The 21,065-nt window shown below is 36.1% G+C and overlaps 1 protein-coding gene across 2 annotated transcripts in view; it reads right to left on the bottom strand.

Moving 5' to 3' along the window:
- Ccdc178 (coiled-coil domain containing 178) overlaps window positions 1–16,262 on the bottom strand; it is a 200,870-nt gene extending 184,608 nt beyond the window's left edge. For both annotated transcript variants that reach the window (XM_074070056.1, XM_074070058.1), the window contains exon 1: window positions 16,126–16,262. The gene's annotated coding sequence lies outside the window, so the exon portion shown is untranslated. The remainder of the gene's footprint in view (window positions 1–16,125) is intronic.
- Window positions 16,263–21,065: the final 4,803 nt, after the last annotated feature.

Below are 21,065 nucleotides of genomic sequence, written 5' to 3'. Positions count from 1 at the left end.
GAGATATGGCACCAAGAGATATTCTTTATAACCCACTTTGAAGACCGAAGGGGCCATATGCAAAGGAATATGGACAGCCTCTAGTTGCCAAGAATGTCCCCAGGTGAGGTCCTCCAAGGAAATGGGGACCACAATACTACAACTGCAAGGAACTGAATTATGTAAGCAATCTAAATAAGGGTAGATGAGAACACTGAGCTCCAATGACAATGTGTCCTGCCATCACCTTGGTTATGGGCTTGAGAGACACTAAACACACAATCCAAGCAAACTTACTTGGACTTCTGATCTATACACCTGCATGCTAATATATAGATGTTTTAAGCTGTTATGTTTACAGCAATTTGTTACATGGCAAAAAAGTTAATACTGTGTGCACATTAGCTTATTTCAAATAAATGGAACTCGGCATTTTTAAACAAACTTACAGGAGTGTCTCCATAAATCAAGGTAGAATTGTAGCTGAAACTCAAACAGGACAGAAATAAGACAGAGCAAAAAAAAAAAAATCCATACCAAACATATTATCGTAAACAAGAACATATGGTGGGTGATAGGTTTCAGGACATCTACCTCAAAAAAACTTTTAGGCTGAAACTTTTTGATTCAGGTTATAAGACCCTCACGTGGGAAGTGCCCCTCTTCCCAAAGGACAAGGAACATCTTCATCCCTGAAGACACAAGGACACAGAGAATTACCATTAAGTCACATCATTTTTACCCTATCTTTTTTTTTTTTTTTTTTGCTCATCAACAAAAAGACTAGGTAAAGCAATCAGATTTACTGTTTCCTTGTGTCTTCATTTCTGAAGGCTCCCAGGTTGCATAAAACTTCTGTTAAGTAAATTTGCTTGCTTTTCTCATGTCAATCTGTCTGTTGTTATACAGGTTTCAATCATACACTTAAAATATACAGAAGAAAATATACTTTTCCTTCTCTATAAAGAAAACATGATCTCATTACCAAATGAAAAACAGATATTTTAGAAAACTACAATAATCAAAAATTATAGATTTTGCTATAGCAGCAATAAAAGTCAAAAAGTAGGATGCGTATAGGAATAATAATCAAATTAAATACATTCCCTGCAAATTTATCATTCATGAATGAGAGGGGGGGTAAAAAGCAAAACACATATTTTCAAAGAACAAAAATCTTTACCACTAGCAAATCTATACTGAATGATGCACTTTAGGAAGAAAGAAAATAGTGGCTGAAGGCATTGGGAAGATATGTAGTTAAGTCTAAATAAGCTTTGGCCACATGAAAACATGTTCTATCCACTGGTATTGCCATCGTTCTTGACTTTCTCTTCCTAATCATCCCCTAGTCAATTAGTCCTTACAACCTATGGGTGTATATATACCTGTAGGGCCTCACAATGCTAGAATTAGGAAGAACATTCTGCAATTCTTTTCTAAGATTATATATTTAGAGTGACATTTAAGTTACCTAAATGCATACCATATCTGCCATAGAGAATGAGCTGTATCCTCCCATTTATTGGTAATAACATCATTTTTAAGATGGACCAGACAGGGCCTATGTGGAGAATTGGAACTGGTATCTAATTATATCTGAAAGAGTGAAGTATCAATTTTTCAAAATTAAACATTATTGTTCTTGCTGAATATTCTCTAAAATTCAATTTGCTTACATCAAATTGCTTTCACTGAAAATTAATCCAGTTTTATTTTGTAATTTGTGTTTATGTACATTAACAAAGAAGTTCCAAAAGAGTATATTTCTCTCTATATATCTATGTCTATTCTGATATTTCTCTGTAATGACATGTAATTTAGAATATTTCAGGATTAGATCATTTCACCCATTTGTAAATGATATAGAACTTGGAAAGAATTTTAATGTTCTTCAGGTGCTGAAGATTATGATTTCAGCTTCCTAAAGTAAATGACAAATGACCCTAAATTCTAAACATCCTACAAATGTCCTTGTTGTCACCTTCTGTAATTTTTGGTCATTTATCCAGGAAAGTGGCCCTCAAGTTTCATCGTAAGATTCATTCATACCATCTGCTTGTCATGAAGCCTGTGGATCTGACCTTGTACTATATGCTTTGCAGAACACCTACAATCCAACACTTCATCAGAAAATATAACCTCAGACTCCTGCCAGATTTTTTTTTGGGGGGGTGGTTAGTTCTGGGATTTGAACTCAAGGCCTCATGCTTGCTAGAAGGTGCTCTACCATGTGAGCCACACTGCCAGCCCTCCTGCCAGTTTTAATAAAAGGCTGAAAGGATATGATTTATATTATGTTACTTGTTTTAGCAATGTAAAGCCCTATAGTTTTTCAGTTGGTTGCAATTCTGTTCCCAAATCAGATGAAACTGGCACCACATTACCTATTCAAACATTATCACCTTACTATAATACAGAATCATTTTACTGGGTTCCATTACTGTCAGATTTATAAAATGTCCCTATATTAAAAAAGACACATGAAATGTACCACTACATTTTTAAAAGTTGTTGATGATATTGTCCATCATATCACCTGATGGTCCCACTCCAAATTCTATGTCAGACATTAGTATGGGGGAATGGGTGGCAGAGAGGGAGGAAGTTTTGTGGAGGTCAAGTGCTATAATCAATGACAATGATCACTTTCCAATTACTAAGTTTATTTATTGGTGTTTCACTTTCCTGAAAAGGTAATGAATAATAATTGCAATAGCTTTTCTACCATTAATTTACTGAACACTATCACATGTCAGATTGTGCACTTTCTTATCCTCAGATCTATCTCTTGAAGGAATAGTTACTATTTCTCTTTTTCATAGCAACTGTGATTTGGATCAGGTTAAGTAACTTGTCCAGAGCCACACAGTTGGTAACAAGCAGAATAATATTCAAACTCAACTCTGACTCAGTTGAGTCGGTGCCTTTCACAATACATTAGTCAGCCTGTTTCATAGGGATGTACAAAAGATCATCCTGAAATAGCTAACTAATTATTATTTGCTCCATATGTTTCTTTGGAAACATTAGCCACACAAAGTGGTTGTGACAATCCTGTGAAAGGAGGATGAGGGTAGAAAGAACAGCATTTTCATTGGTTGGTCCTCTGTCAAGGAATGGAAAGAATATTCAATGAGGTCACTTTACTCTGGTAAAGGCACTATGTACAGAGTATGATAAACATAAGAGAAAACATCAGGGATGTCTGCGCCATAAGTCTACCAATTCCAGAAAACTATCATTGCCTGTAGCCTAAAAGGGCAAGGGAAGAGTCCAGAATGTAAGGAGCTTAAAGCCACCATCCCATTCTGAAAAGTCAACAACTCTTCTCATATTTATCAGAGAACAAGTCATGAGGGAAGATTATGCCCATCACCTGTGATTTCCATACACCTCATTTTACTCTACTTTGGTGGGATTTGTGGTCTCCATAATTAACATCATTGCAGAAGCAATATCTAATAATACCCTAAAATTCTGGGTAAACTCCTTAACATATGTGTGGTAATGACCAACTGTCCTTCTGGGCAAGGGTTAGGGAAAGTGTCCTGAACCCACTTAACCAAATGTGGATCCTGTCTTAGTGTAAGGATTACAGGACATAGCCAAAGTTGTGGGTAAGGATACAAAAGCAGTGGTATACATGAGCTTCTCTTTCTGACCAAAACCCAGGATGATACCAGCCCTTGGAGATAAGTACCAAAAATCAGCATTGTGCAATAATAGTAGATTAGAAATTTCAGCAGAGCAATTCCATCTGATAGTGTGAGAAAGCCTCCCACTATGCTCAAGTCTCTCACAGCCACAGATACGGGAGAGAGCACTTCTGAAATTTTCCCATGCCACTGCGCTCCTTGAGAGGGTTATGGGACATCTGAGATGGAGAAAGAATCAAGAAATTCCTCTAAATATTTACAGTGGAACTAGATGCTAACAACCAAAGACTTTAGGGTAAGATCCTCTACATGGTTACATAGGACAGAGTACATACTAAGCCCATCAGTGATGAGATGCTTCCTAGAGCATCATGGGAAAAGTAGTGTTAGGTATACTCTGATTTGAGAGCAGTTGACATGAGAAATATTAAAATGTCTGAGCTTAACTAAAATCAACTAGAATCAATTATGAAGACATTAAACAGGATGTGTGTTCAAATGACAAATAAAAAGATACATTTGCCACCTGAACATATGGTTTGAGAATTCCTACCTAGAAAGCTACACACACACACACACACACACACACACACACACACACACACACACACACACTCACTCACTCATAGTATTTCCACATAATGAGCTGCACTTAAAATAATTTGAGCCAAAGTTTAGATCAGAGTGAACAGATATAATTTACAATATCCATAGTTCTGTTCTGATTATCATCAGGCATTCCAATTTATAATCCCAATAACAAATTTTACCAAAATAGCCTACTGTGTTAATCAGCACTATTCAGCCTAAACTGCAAGTTTTCTCTTCAGAACACATATTTCTGTGTCATCAAAAAGTTATGTTTCTACAGCAGCAAACACTTTTTGCAGTTCTTTTCTTTTTCTTGAGTCTAAGACTAATTCTAATTGATTATACTAAAAGTTTATATATTTTACAAAAGGAATCCACTGTTATTATCCCTAATGAGGCCCCTGTGGTGTGTCAGCCCAGGGAGTGACGACTTCCACTTGTCTTATTTGCCCTTCAAATTTTCTCTCTCCCAAAACATGCTATTGCTAAGTTAATTATTATCTAGATTTCCCATTAAGTTTATGTGCATGTGGTGGCTGACAGTCTTCAATATTTAATCATAACTTTTAAAATGAAAATTCCACTGTAATAAAATTCTACTTTCCATTAGACATTCATAAATTAGAAATATAAAACTAACATTTTTCAAACTATAGCAGTGAAAATTTCTAAATAATGGGTAATCATTTACGCTTCCAGTGAACACAGCATATGCCAGGATTCAGCCTTAAGACAATCTTTATGACCAAGTCACCAGAACCTAAAAGGAAGTTTATGTGGTAGAAATGTCACTTTTTAAATGCACGCACAGTACCTTCAAGGCCTCTATCGCATTAACTATTTCTGCTAATAATTTGGATACTTAAAAATCATTCCTGATTCTTACCATATCACAATATCTGTTACAGTGTTCTTTGATAGCTTCTATTTTACTCTTTCTCCTTCAAACTCTATTTTTCATTGTAAGATTTATGCACCTAACTGGGTGCATTGGTTCAAGCCTATAACTCTAGCAACTTGGGAGGTGGAGATCAGAGGAGTAGGGTTTGAGGCCAAACTGGGCAAAACTTCAAGTGACCCCATTCAATTAATGGTTGGATGTGGTGGCATGTGCTTGTCATTCAAACTACATAAATAAGACAGCAGTCCAGACTGTCCTGGACGGATATAAAGATATTTGAAAAATACCTACAGGAAAAATGGCTAGGGGCATGGCTTAAGTGGTAGAATGCCTGTCTGGTAAGCTCAAGGCCCTCAGTTTAAGGCCCGATCCTGCCAAAAAAATGAGTTATGCACCTAGATAGAATATATGCTAACATAGTAATGCTTCTGAATCTGGTGGTTTTGTGTGGGAAATAATTACTTTGAAAACATTAATATTCTTAAATTATTATTAAAAATAAAGACATTTCCTTATGGCAAGTAGCTTCTATTTAGCTATTGTTCTTTTAAGTATATTTAAATTCTCTGCTTCTCAACTCCATTGATCTGAAACCTCATTTAGGGCAAAAAATTAAATATGGCAAACACTTATTACACTTACTGAATATAGCAGACACTGTTCTAAGTGCTTTCAATCTATTCATTTATTTAATGATTGTAGCAATTTTCTAGCGATAGTTACTATTACTGTAACATTTTTAAACATGAATAAACAAAAGTATATTTGTTCATGATATCAACACCAATAAGTGGTAGAAGGTGCTATCAAATCTAGAGAGCAAAATAACAGAATCACACTCTTAGCCCTTTTGCTGCCCAACCTTACATATAAAAGAACACAGAAAATACAATTTACTCTAAATCATGGTCTCCTATTTTAAATAAGCTTTAAGCAATTATATTTTAATTCTGTACCTGCTCCTAATTTTTTTTTTTTTTGCTTTTTTATTCTATTGTTTTTGTGTGATTTTTTTTTTTAGAATCAACTGAGTTTTGGGGAACTGGAAGTAAAGCATATGCTTCAAAAAACTTCTAGGAAGGAAATTTATAGTAAAGAGCAATTTGATATTCCTGAAGGATACATTTCTCAAATTTCTCAGTCCTAAGTCTTTGTGGTAGTCTTAATGATAGAGGCAGTTAATGCTGAAGAGTATAATTTTCTAAAAAATTACCAACATCTATTAAGTCATTTATAAACATAGCTTTCCATGCTAAGGGAATATCTCTAAGTACATCAAATCTACCTGCAAATGATATTTAATTTCATTTTGATATGATATTAATACTAGAAATTTTCTGTGGTAAACATCTGTGTGTTCATTTTACTAGTTACTCAAGATTACAAAAGTTCAAGAGAGCATCCATATGTAGGAAGTGCTTTATGTGTGAATGCATCAGCCAAATGACCTACACACACACTCCTCCATCTTTAGCTCTTGTACCTCTCTTACCTGTCTCAGCTTCCCACCCACAATAATCTCACATTATATCCAGTCCCACTCCTAGCCCACAGAATTCCTCCTAGCTCAAGGAATAAGTAACTAGGAGAGCGAATTCCAGTACAGCAGTAATTATCTTGCCAAGGGTCAGAGATTTTTTTTTCTCTGAAGTGTTTTTACCATTAGGAAATGACAGCCTGCCATTCCCTTTGACACAGGAGAAATAAAGATGAATAACGTGTTAAACAAAATGGACTCTGATAATCACAATCCTGAAAGGAAAAGTAACTGAAGAGGTTAATTGTTTGCATCACCTAGTATTGATTATTTAGTTATCTCATTGGAAATTAAAGAATTAACTGAGCAAATGTACGTGCATTATTGTACTCAGTTAGACTTATTTTGTTGTGCTTTAAAGATCTAGTATTCCTACTATGCTATAGAGGAATTTAAATTGCTCCCTTGAAATTATTAATGACATCATTAAGCATCCTAAGGCAATTCCTCTTAGTTAAAAGAAGTTTAGCAATTATATTTAAGTTATTAGCATTGATTTGTAGCTAAAAGTATTAACTCATGAAATTACTTTTAACCTTTAGGTTTAAAGTAATTTCTTTTATTTAATATATAGTTGAAAATGAGAAATTCTTTTTTTCCAAATTAGTTTGTAGCACAAATATATATGGAAAAAGTATTTATTACAAGAGGAATCTATTTGGTCTGATCAAAGGCATTTGGGGATTTTGGTTGGTGGTTTGGTTTTGTTTTTGCTTGTTCTGATTGAATACAGATGTGATTTACTGAGATGGGATACACAGGAGGAGGAATAATTTTAAAAGAGGTTGGAAATCAAAACAACAGTCCCATTTAGTACTTACTAAGATTAAAATACTATGCTGGACGTGGAAGTGCATGCATATAATTCCAGTACTCACTGAATGGCTTGAAAAATCACAAATTTGAGGCCAGCCTGGGGAACATAGTGAGACTCTGCTTAAAAAACTAAAAACCTTAAGATTAATATACTTAATGGAAATCTAAGAGGGGATATAGAATCCCAAATGTAGAAGAATGCTTTGGCTAGAATTATAAAGAATTACATTAGGAGACTATGGATAACATTTGAAAATATAGAACTGTATAAAATCACCTATGGAGTAAAAAAAAATGCAGAAAATGTTAGACTGATTCCACATACCAATATTAACATTTTTTCTGAAATCAAGAAACATGACAAGGGTCCAGCCTCAAATGCTTTTAATAAGCTGTATGAATTGAGGATTGACAATCAATTTACAAATTTTAGATGTGCAGCTCTTTAGGATCATAGCTGCATGTTCTCAGTGAGGCAATAGCATGCATTAAGAACAGAACAGGAGGAAACAAAGTAAGTTGGTAAGTATAAACAAACAGTTTGAGGCAGGCATTGTAAGGTAGAATAAAAGTGTGGGTTGAATCTGCAGGGAAATGTGTGATAAGGAGAATTTTAATATGTTGGGAAATACTATATTTGTATGTTGAAGGAAATGGTTCAGTGTAGAGGGGCACTTTATGCAAGAGAGGCAAGATGTCATGTGGTTGCAAAACAAGATTAAAAGTAAGAAATAAGGGGGAAATACATGACAAATTTACACATTTAGGAGACTACTATGCTCAACCTCACAGAAGAAAAAATGGGAACAGTTCAGAAAACATAGCTGGCCTCACAAACAAATTGAGAATTTGCAGGAGATGAAACAGAGCAGAAACAGAAAATGGCCCCAGAAGCAGAAGTTGTGAGCTTCCTGGGCTCCAGAAAGCAAAAATGTCACCTGGAAATTATGTCATAGTAAGCAGTAGGGACTAAAAGCTCTTGAAAGAGGAGAAAAGAGGGTGAAGAAAGATGAAGGTGAGGGTATATGGTTGATGGACTTCACATACCTGTATGAAATAGAACAAAGAAACCTCTTACAATTTCTGTAAGTGGAGAGGGGAGGGAGTTGAAGGGGAGAGACGATGAGGGCAATTAACTAGTGTACAATATAAGTCTAAACAGAATTGGCACAATAGATCTGCCCCCCCCCCGTACAATGTATATGTCCTAATAAAAATTTTATCAAAAAAAATTTAAAAGAGTCAGTGATCAGAGCCATGCTTACTTCTATAAATGTTTTACCTATAAGCTACCTAATTTTGAGCAGGTGCTGGGTGATAATAAGCTGCTTCCCATTGCTTGTGTATGGTGTATATGAAGTTTTAGGTTACAAAAAAATGTATCAGTAAATATGGACTCTTGTTTAATAATTGAGAAAGCCATCTTTGGGTTTAGTGACTTTTCTGGAGACATCACCAATAACGCTGTGGAACATGAAGCCTTCAGTGATCATGGAAGACGTAGATTAGACAAGTAGACCTTTGCTTAACTTCTAGGAGGGACAGAAGAGGAGTGTTTGGCTTTATTTGGCCCATGTGAATGTGCGTGCTGGTTGACTCAAATCTCTGCATGTCCACAAATGAATGTAAAAACTGTAAGCATGAATTTTAGGATTCCAAGTAAATTCTAGGAAGTAGGTAAATTTACAAATTTGGCATCTAACCACAATGAGGATAGGCTGTATGTCTATCTGCATTCAATAATATCAGTATGTTTTTCTGTTACCTGAAAAATAAATATTTAAAAATTTTTTAAATTAAATTTTCAGTCATTCAAAACTTCTGTAATTGAAATTATAAACCACATAAGGAAAATTTAAACAGAGAACCAACAAAATCAACAATTTGGAAGTAAATTTACTTCAGGTGACATAAAAAATAGAATAGTCTATGCAAAAATACTTCAAATAATTATATTTGTAATCCTAGATGATATTGAACAAATAACTATGAAATGCCTCTTCTCTGTCAGATACAATTGTAGGTGCTAGGAATAAAGCAAAAAAAAAAAAAGACACAAAATTCATCACGTTTATGAAGCTTAAATTCCAGCAAGTAAGATAACTGGAGAAATTATATCCATAAGAACTTACAAGAAATTTGAAACTAGAACAAGAAGAAATAAATTATAAATAGTCTGTATAGCATTAATCAACTAAAATATTACAAATAAGACATTCACTGACATTTTTAAATGCAAAAACATTAATAAATCCTAGGTTAAAAACTTGCAGAGAATTAATTATTTGGAAAGCCAATAACACACACACACAAATGTTACATCATTTACAATATGAAGAAAGTGTTAAGAAAAGCAGAGTCATCACTGCTTTGAGGCACCTTTAGGAGGAGCTCCAAAGCAGAGGTCAGCACACATTTTATGTAAGGAAGCAGAAAGCCAACATTTTAAACTTTGCGATCCAGTCTGTCTTTGCAGATATTCCACTCCCCTACTATAGAGCTAAAGCAACTACAGAAAATACATAAACACATGCATTTGTGTGCCTATGTTCCAATTAATATTTTTTGCTACAGTAGGCAAATGGGCCAGTTGCACTATGGGCTTAGTTTGCCAGTCTCTTTTAGATAACCAAAAAGAGGAGTTGGTGGAGAAGCAATATTTTAAGAGATAAAGGTAGAGAACTTTTCAGGAATAAAGAAATTCATTGACGGCTGGGCACTGTGGCTCATGCCTATAATCTCTAGCTACTTGGGAGGCTGAGATCAGGAGGACAGAGGTTTGATGCCATATTTGTGAGAAAAATGTTTGCGAGATCCCATCTCAATCAATGAAAAGCTGGGCATGTTGGCAAGTGCCTGTCATTCCACTACACAGGGAGCTTAGCTAGAAGGACCATGGTCCAGGCCAACCCGGGCATACACGCAAGACGCTATTCGAAAAACACCTAAAGTAAAAGGGGCTGAGGATGTGAGTCCTGTGAAGAGTACTTACCTAGTAAGTACAAGGCCCTGAGCTCAACGCTCAGTACCACCAAGGAAAACGAAATCACTGATTTTCTATTTAACAGGACTCCCAGAGATGTGCAAGCAAAATAAAAACCTATCGGTGCATAAATACATTATGATCTAAGTGCAAAAGATCAAAGCTAGAAGAATCTTAAGCCATCTAAGGAAAAGAACTTCTGACTTACAAAGGAGAAATAATTCTATTTATAGCAGATTTCTGACCAGCTATAGAATACCTGAAAATATTGCAAATATATGCAAGTTTTCAACCTACATTTAACTTTGATTCCCTGAAAATTATTATTCCAAAAGAAAGCTCAAATAAATCATGGTATAATGAAAAAGATTAAGATAGTTTGCCACTATTGAACACACACTAATACCCGGGGGTTGGTACCAGTGGGAGGGGGAGGTGAAAGGAAAAGGGGATAGGAAGGTGAATACAGTGCAAAAAATATGTACACATGTATATAAGTGCCAAAATGATACCTGCTGAAACTATTCCAGGAATGGGGGGATAAAGGAGAGTGGTGGAGGGGGTGAATTCAAGTATGATACATTTGATACACTGTAAGAACTTTTGTAAATGCCACAATGTACCTCCACCCAGCACAACAATAAAAAAAATAAAGTATTAACTTCAGCAAGAAGAAAATCCAATACACAAGGAAGGAACAAGATAAAATATATACAGTTGGTTTTCATTATTCACAGTAGTATATTCTATTAAGCTACTGGGAGCACAAAATTCATGAATGCTGAATCATTATTCCTGGTGGAAATATATACATACATATCGATCAATATGTTTTTATACTCAGATCTGTGAATATATAAATATTATAATCTTATTGTCTAAAAATAACTCAGTAGATTTTTTTTTGTTTTTTAAAGAAGAGAAAATGAGGTTCAAAAGTGTTTAAGGGACTTGACAGCTCACAAATCTGTGCCAAAGCTGGGAATCAAACTCAGTCCACCTAGTGCGAGCTGGAGCTTCATGCCTGCCTCCTTGTGCTCCACCGTTTCTAGTCTCTCAGCATCTCTGCCTGAGAACTGAAAAAGAAGGCACAATACTGCCTGGTTTGACCTCAGTGTAAATGTGTATGCTTTGACTCAGATTTCTCACCATGCCCATAAATGGCCATGAAAACTGTGAACATGGATTTTTAAGGTTTCAATTAAATTCTAGCATGTAGAAAATTTTACAAATTTGGCATCCAGACATGATGAGGACAGACTGTCTACCTATCAACATTCGATGATTTCAGTATAGTTTGCTATTCCTTAAAAATAAATATTTGATATATTTCGTTCTTTAGAAACAAAAAATTTTAGGCAGCAAAATACAATAGAAGGGCATTATTCCTGAAACATAGAGCTCATTTTAGGTTGTGTATCTCTCTGGGGAGTAAATTAGAGATATCAAATTGTGCAGAAAAGAGTTTGCATAATAGGCCTGACACTGCTATCTTTAGACACATGTAAGGTGAGCTCTTGGATGGAGTCTGGGAATAACATTTCAGGAGGGTTCCCACCATTTGCTAAGTGATAAAGGTGACTTGGTGGACCTAAAAGATTTTTGCAAATAGTATGGCTTATGCTGAACACTTGCTTTCTGTCGGGAATCTGCAATTTTGACTCATGCCAGGCAGAAAGCACTGAATCTAAAAAGCCTGGTCACTGGGTTTCTAATGAGCCTCCCTCATAGACACCATTTCACTCATGTTTCCACATCTCCTTGCTGGAGAAATTAACTCATCCACTGGGAGAGACTCTTGGCAGCTCGTGCCTGGTTTATTCCATGTCTTTTCCCTGTGCTGATTTTTCTTTGTCTCCTTTGTTATTATAATGAATAAATCATAGCTATAATTATGACTACATGCTGTGTCCTATCAGTCTCTTCCTTAGTGAACTGGCAAAGCTACAGGTGGCCCTGGGGACTACCACACACAAATGAATTGGGGTATTTTATTCAGTCTTAACAAAGAGGGAGATCCTGCCATTGGCAACAACATGGATGAATCTGGAGGAGAAGATGCTAAATGAAATTAGCCAGATACAGAAAGAAAAATGATGCATAATCTCATTTATATGTGGAATTTTTAAAAGTCAAATGCATAGAAGCAGAGAATAGATCAAGGGTTACCAGGGATGGAAATGTTGGTCAAAGGCACAAAGTTGCAGCTATTTAGGATAAGGAAGTTTAGAAATCTAACTATGACCTTAACAAGTAATATTGCATTACATACTAGAAGTTTGCTGAGAGAGTTCAGGTACTATCACCATTCACCAAAGGAAAAAAAGAGGTACCTATGCAAGGAAAGGAATATACTAATCTGTTTAACTATAGTAATCATTTTGCTAGACAGATGTACTCTGGAAAACATCATGTTGTACACTGGAGACATATATATTTGCTAAATTTTTAAGCTGCACAACAATATTTATTTGTTAAAATTTTTGTTGAACATCTCTAGGGAGGGTTGTTCCCAGTCATAAAGGCATTGTTACTATAAGATTTTCATTTCCACTGTAAATAAGAATAAACTGGACAAAATATATAAGTCACATCTCTCTTGGATCATTAGAAATGAGCAAAGGAGGATCTTAATCTACAAGAGAAAGGGAAAACATGAGTTGAGCTGTATGTTTGCACATATTCTACCAGGGAGAACTTTCCCAACTGTAGCTCAAGAATGAAGACTCAAATGTAGTGGTGGTCTCACTGAACAGAGCAGTGGGGGCTTATCCAAGGCAGTTGAAGCACTGAACTTAGAGATCGAGGTAGCAGAGGACAGAGAGTTTCATTGACTAGGCAAAATTCTATACTTCCACCAGGGCATTCATTCATAAGGGCTGTAGATATAGAAAGATCCAAAAGAAAGTATCTAGGAATGTCAACATGCCACAAAGACTCAGTGCCAAACCTGACAGTCATTATTCAGAGTTCACATTCATGATCTCTTTGCCTTAAGCTGCTAGCCAGAAAGCAAGAGAGTTGAGAGTGAGTTCTGATAGACCCCAGCAGAATCTTATTGTCACAAGTACTGAGAAAACAGTATTTTCTTTGGTGTCTTGTTTTCAACAACATGTACAAACAGCACATATTAAAATTTGTTGAAAATATGTCAATTTATAAAGTTCAGAGAAGCAACTCTTCCCATGTCATTCCCAGACTCCCTCTTAAATGCAGAACCAAAATGTTTAATAGTCAGAATTTCTCTACAAGGAAATTCTTAAGAAAATTGGACATATCTTAAAAACACACTAAGCATCTTTCTCAAACATGATACTCCTGTATGGACCACATCTTCCTATTTATGATTCCTGCATAACTGGGATAACAAAGGTAAACCTCCACACGCAGCTTTTATTGGTTGAGATGGTGGTTGGTGAAGTTTTTGCCAGAAGCCATCCAAACTATGCCTCTCAAGTAGCTATGATTCAGGCATGAGTCACATTGCCTGACTGAGTCCCAAATACTTGGAATCACATTTGTAGACTTTGTTTCACCATCTCACACCCTAGCCCACTCCACATCCAGTTGGTTGCCAAATGATATAGATGCCATTCTGTCCTCCACAGTCCTGATAGATTAATCAGATTAATGATCCCAGAGTGTATCTCTAAGCATCTCAATTCCCTGCTCCCAACCCACTCTTTACCTAGTGCACATCACTTTCATTGAAGAGGAACTCTGAAAAATAAATAGTCTCACACACTAAATTCATAATCCTAAACATAATTTAGAGCAGCAATGATACAAAAACCAAAATCATCACAGCTCTGAAGGTTAAGGAAAACATTGTGTACTATTAAGCCACTAATGAAGTACAGCTGACAAATCCAGTTACAAGGCAAAACGGCAGCAGTATAAATTACAGCAGCCTGTTTAATATGTAAATAGCAAATTTTGCCCTCAGCAGACTTTGGTGTCTATTTGCCAGTTCTCAAAAGCAATAAAGATATTTCAGTGAGTATGTGTAGGGGGAAGATGAAAGAGAGAAAAGAGAAAAGCAAGACAGAGAGAGAGAGAGAGATGTTCATTTATTTTTTGTAATCTATTCTGGTCACAGCAATGCCCACTGGCAGAAATATGTTTATTTAATAGGAAATATATATCAGTAGGCAAATCCATGATGAAAAGACTCCTGCATGCATAATAAAAAGAATGATTCAACATAAATATCTATATTCTTAACACTATAGTGGTAACACCATTCTGCTTTAGTGTGCCATGTTAAATGAAAGAAGTGGAAGAAGAAAATGAGACACTAAGAAAAGCAAAATTTCCATTTAATATTTGGGATCACATAAGAAAATAGAAGTGTAAGAGTGAATCTTATTTGGATTGAGATTAAGTCAGGTTATAGTGTCCATTGTTTCTGAGCAGTCAATGCCACACAAAAATCATTTTATTTATTACTTTTCTTTTTTGTGGTGCTTGAGCCTTCACCTTGAGCCACTCCACCAGCCCTTGTTTTTATGGGTATTTTCAAGATGGGGTTTTGCAAACTATTTGCCCGGAGAGATCCTCCTGAACTTTGCCTCCTGAGTAACTAGGATTACAGGTGTGAGTTAATGGTGCCTGGCTATTTATTACTTTTTAATTCCCTTTCTCATTCATACCATCACTGCTCAGCTAAAGCTATATTTTATATCCTTTAATCCCTTAACTGCCTTAAAATTCATTAGGAAAGAAAGCCAGGTTCCAAGATCAAACATTCTCAAATTTCTATCCGTCTTTCTCCAGAAAATTACCCACACTTGCACCTCTTCTTTTCTACCTTCCTTTATATGATCAGTTTTCTTACTCTAGATAATTCCTCCACTTGAGTTTTCTTTACTTTTATAAACAATTTCATGTATTGAAAATTAATACATACAGAAAGAAATATAACTAACAAAGTTTTAGGACTAAATTGTAACAATAAAATCAATGAAACAAATTTTATAGCTGACCCTTGATGCTCTTACACTATGAAGGTCTTTAAAGCCTTCAAGAAATTTATCAGGAGGATCCAAGATGGTGGCTAGGGTACAAAATCAAAAAGCCTAAGCTTCATGACTCCAGAAACCTCCATGAGACATCGGCGCTACACTTGGGTAATTACAGATTGCTTCTAGCCAAAATAACAACCACCATCACATTAGGTGCAGAAAAAAAAAAAAATTCAGAGACTGACCCTTGAATCAGCCTTTAATTGCACCTAACAGCTGTGACCTATGACACAGCCAGCAAGGCAGGTCAGACCCTGGGAAAAACCTCTCCCCCAGCTGTTTCTCCTTTTTTTTTTTTTTTTCTTTTTCCTTCTCCTCTCCTTCTTCCATCAAGCTGAAGACAATCAGAATCAAACTCTGTGACATCCTGAACCCCTAACCCATAGAAAGCCTCCCCACACAGCACTGCCCTGAGAAACATTGGTGACATTTCTCCCCACCGCTGCTGGCTCCAAATCTGCCTGCTCGTGAATTGGCAGATAAATAGGTGAGCTTCACACACCACACACAACTCCCCTACTGACTCCCCCACCCAGCCCCGGGAACATAAACCAGCACAGCCCCTGGGCAGACTGAACCCTCCCCGCTCAACAAAACTGAAACACATAAACAACAAACTGTAATCTAACACTTACAGTGGGGGCAGGGGTAGAATGCGGAACCTGGCCCTGGAGAAAGTGTTGGGTCAAGGAGCTAAACTCTCAGCACTGAACTCTTAGTGAACAAACACAGGTAAGCAGCAAAGGCTGGGAGCTAGGGCAGAATGACAAAGCCACCTCCCAAAGCAGGACAGGTAGTAGATCCCAGAGCTGATCTCTTGAACTAGAGGGCAGCATTCAAAACCAAACTGCCCCACAAAACTGAAAAACATAAATAGCAAACAGTAATCTAATACAACAACAGAGGGAGGGGTAGAACACTGAACCTGCCCTGGAGAAAGGGGATGGGGCTATGCTACAAAAAGCAATCTACATTTTCAGTGCAAATCCTATCAAAATCACATTGACATTCATCACAGAGATTGAAAAAATCTACCCTAAAGTTCATTTGGAAACACAAGAGACCTCGAATAGCCAAGGCAATACTCAGCAAAAAGAGCAATGCTGGAGGTTTCACAACACCCTAATTCAAACCATACTATACAACCATAGCAGTAAAAAGATCATGGTACTGGCAAAAAACAGACATGAAGACCAATGTAACAGAGGGTATGAATCCATACAGATATGTCCACCTTATTTTTGACATAGGTGCCAAAAACATACAATGGAGAATAGACAGCCTCTTCAACAAATGTTGTTGGGAAAAGTGGTTATCTGCCCACAGAACTGAAACAAGATCCATGCCTATCACCCTGTACAGTATCAACTCAAAGTGGATTAAGGACGTTAATATCAAACCCAAAACCTTGAAGTTAGTACAGGAAAAAGCAGGGAATACTCTGGAAGGAATAGGTATAGACAAGTACTTCCTCAGTAGAACTCCAGCAACTAAGAGAAAAGATGGACAAATGGGACTACATGAAACTAAAAAGCTTCTGCACAATAAAAGAAATGGTCTCTATATCGAAGAGACCACCCACAGAGTGGGAGAAAATATTTGTTGTCTATACATCAGACAAAGAACTGATAACCAGAATTTACAGGTAGCTCAAAAAGCTGAACTCCCCTAAAATCAATGAACCAATAAAGAAGTGGGCAACTGAACTTAGGCAAAACTTTTCAAAGGAAGAAGACCAAATGGCTAAAAAAACACATGAAAAAATATTCATGATCCCTTGTCATAAAGGAAGTGCAAATCAAAGGCACACTAAGATTCCACCTCATTCCTGTTAGAATAGCTATCATCAAGAACACCAACCACAACAAATGTTGGATAGGATGTGGGAAAAAGTACAACCACCGTGGAAAACAACATGGAGTCTTCTTAAAAAACTAAACGTAGATCAGCTATATGATCCAGCAATACCACTCCTAGGGATATACCCAAAGGGATGTAACTCAGGTTATTCCAAAGGCACTTGCACACCCATGTTTATTGCAGCACTATTTATAATAGCCAAGCTATGGAAACAACAAAGATGCCCCACTACCAACAAATGGATTAAGAAAATGTGCTATTTATTCAGAATGGAATTTTATTCAGCCAGAAAGAATGAAATTTTGTCATTCACAAGTAAATGGATGGAACTGGAGAAAATCATCTTAAGCAAAGTTAGCCAGGCTCAGAAAGCCAAAAATTGCATGTTCTCCCTGATATGCGAACTATAGACCTAAAACAAATGCAGCAATATTATTGGACATGGGTCACACACTAAAGGGAGAATGCTCACAGGAGGAATAGGGAAAGGGCAGGAAACCTAAAACTTGAATGTGGTTGAGATGCTCACTGTAGAGGAGCGAATAAAGTAATCTTAAACTGGCAGAGGCCACTATGGAAAAAAGAAGCAAAGAAGTCTGGTAGAAATGAACCAGTGTGGGTTGTAATACACATATGCATGGAAGCAATGCTAGCAATCACTCTGTATAAATATCTCTATCTCCAACTAGCAAAAGTGCTATGACTTTCTTATTATCTCTTATCTTTTCAATAAAATTAGAGAACAAGAGGGCAGCAACGGGCTCTACCTGGAAGAGAGGGGGTTGGGGGGTAGGGGAAAGAGGTTAGGAAGCTGGGGGCAGGGAGAAGAGGTGACCCACATAGTGTATACACATATGAATAAGGGTATAAATAATAAAGATGTAATAAATAAATAAAATATCTTGGAAACAAAAAAAAAGAAATTTAAGTTTTACAAAATTGAAGGCCTAATGTTTTCCCTTTGTGTCTGTGCTAATCCAATATGTGTAACTCTTCTTCCTATATTTGCAGTCTCTCTTTCCATGCTTTTGTTGTTTTTGATAGCCTCCTTTACTTTATTCTTAAATTTTTATTTTCTACAAGTCTTCTGTCCTGTCATTATCATTTCTTCCAAACCATTTATGCATTAGCTTGGTTTTATCTATCAGCCATTGGACAACATTAGCAAAGCTTTTGTCACTAAGCAAGTTGGAATTTGTTAAAAGTAACAAATCCCACTCATATATACACTCATGATATTACTCAACCTTCAAACTCATCCTGTCCAGAACTGAATTTATCTTCAGGAAATGCCATAGTTTCTAAAAATCATAGGTTGTTTTTGCCCTGGTCTGGTAATTTTTGACAATACATTCTTCTCAAAAAGTTAATAAGCTTAAACTGTGTGCTTTGTCATTTTTAAGTAACTATCAACATGGTCATTGTCTAAGTACAACCAATAAACCTGAAGAATCTTCTCTTTTACCTGTTTAATATATCAATCTATTCTCTGCTTCTTTTGCTTAATGGCTTCCAAGTAAATGCACTTTGAAAGTCTAGGGTTTACTGGGAAGATGATGCATTAACCCCATTTTCTGCTGCTAAAGACCCCAGTCTAATAACCATGCAAAGGCTAAGAATTTCCTGCCTCTGTTGTGGATTTCAGCCTTGAGTAAAACAATAGTCAAAAAAAAGTTCTTTTTTAACATTTAAGACTTCAACTTACAATTTAAGAAAAAGCTGTATTTTCTACCCTTTCTGCTTTCTGATAGACTAGATGGAGACTCAATTTATACAGTTCTTGTAGGGAACAGCTAAAAATCATTAAGTGATAAGCATTACCTGACTATCTTTTGGATTTTTCCATAATTAGACTAATGAGGCATTAATAATCTTCACTCAGCAGCATGTTTACTTGACTTTAAAAAGGAATAAAGAACAAGAAGTAATACTGTAACTCCAGCAAAGAAGTCTCATGATTCCCAAATACAGCATTTAGCTTCTGGACATATATATCATCAGACTCAAGGAGTAAGTACAAAAGCTGGTCCCCATAGGTTATACTTGACCAAATCTTTGTGTATCTTAGATCAACTTTGTATAATCTATCAACAACTCCTTGAATTGATGTTGTCAGAGAATTTACCCAGATGAGTCAAATCACCAGATGAAACTTGAGGAAAGGCTATAAAACCAATCATTAGCTTTTTCCTTCTGCCATTTCTCTTCACTCTTTAGGACCCATTAGCACAGAGTCCAAGTCCCAAGGTACATCAAATGATAATGATACACTAGTCAATAAACTTTAAAGGATCACACAATTTTGAGCTTAAAATTCCTGCATCTACTCTGCCCACATTCCTATCATCTTCCATCACTCATAATCACATTTTATGGTCTATTATTTTTAGACCCATATCCAAGTACTTGCTTCAATAAGGTCAAAATTGCTTCTACTTCAAACAAGTGAATGACCAATGCTGAATAACAATAAAAGTACTGGCTACTAACTCATCAAGAAATCAGAAGGTAAAAGTTTACTGTAACTAGTCCAATTGTTCACTGATACCTGTAAGGAGCCAGGGGTATTCTCTGTACCCAATCAGGTATAGCACCTTGGTTCTCTTAGTACCTGATTATAGTACATCCAATTTCAAGGCAGTATGAAAAGGAAAGGGCATTGTCTATAATATACATTGTCTTAATCAAGAAAACATTTTTTTTCCATGGTGGATCATGATTCAAGACCAGCTTGGGCAAAAATGTCTCAACCAATAACTGGGTGTGGTGGTGTGCGCCTGTTACCCCAGCTGTGCAGAGAAGGACAAATTGAAGGATCAAAAGTCCATGCCAGCCTATGAAGAAAGTCAGACTCTGTCCCAAAAATAACCAATACAGGCTGGGAATATGTATGTAGCTCAATGGTAGAGCATTTGCCTAGCATGTGTAACACCCTAGGTTTAATCCCAGAACCACAGAAAACAAAAACAAAGTAAAAATAACCAACGCAAAAAGGGTTACTATAAAAATTATACTATTAAAACATATACTTTATAACAGTTATATGGAATTTTATAGATAAATTTGTGGAAATGCCTACAATTCATAGATACAGTCAGAGTTAGAAATATATAGAGAGAAATATTTTTAATTAGAAACTATATATATGGATAGGAAAAATAGTATACGTAAGTATGTTTCCTTCAAAATTTCCAACATGATTATAAATCTTGATATAACAATTTCTCTATTTCAAGAATTTTTGTCCCTTATTAAACCAAAATCATTTCTCATTCTCTAGATTTTTATCTTTATAGTTTTCAAAATTATGACCTCTTAACTACTTTTATACTCATATGATATAACTGTTACTGTGAGCTCATGCATTTGCACTTTCTTTGTTTTGTTTCACTTTGTTTTGGAGATGGCTGTTTTTTGAAACAAGGTCTCACTACATAGCCCAGGATGGCCTTAAATTCATGATTCTCCTGCCTCCAATACCAAGTGCTGGGATTACAGGGCTGTGCCACCATGCCTTTCTATGATTATGTGGTTTTCTTTCACTTATTTGGAATTGATGAAAGACACTGATACTTCCTAATGTAAGATCATATAAGATGTGGCAAATAGAGAAGTATACCAGAAATTAGAATTCGGAGGAAACTGTACAATAATTATAGAGATATATATACCTAATTAAGGTTAGGCAGGGAGTGGTTGAAGAAGAGCGGTGGGG

Source organism: Castor canadensis, chromosome 4 (assembly GCF_047511655.1).
Source record: "Castor canadensis chromosome 4, mCasCan1.hap1v2, whole genome shotgun sequence".
NCBI classification, from domain to species: Eukaryota; Metazoa; Chordata; class Mammalia; order Rodentia; family Castoridae; genus Castor; species Castor canadensis.
The sequence above is the reverse complement of the archived record's forward strand: the minus strand, read 5'-3'. Positions and strand labels throughout refer to the sequence as shown.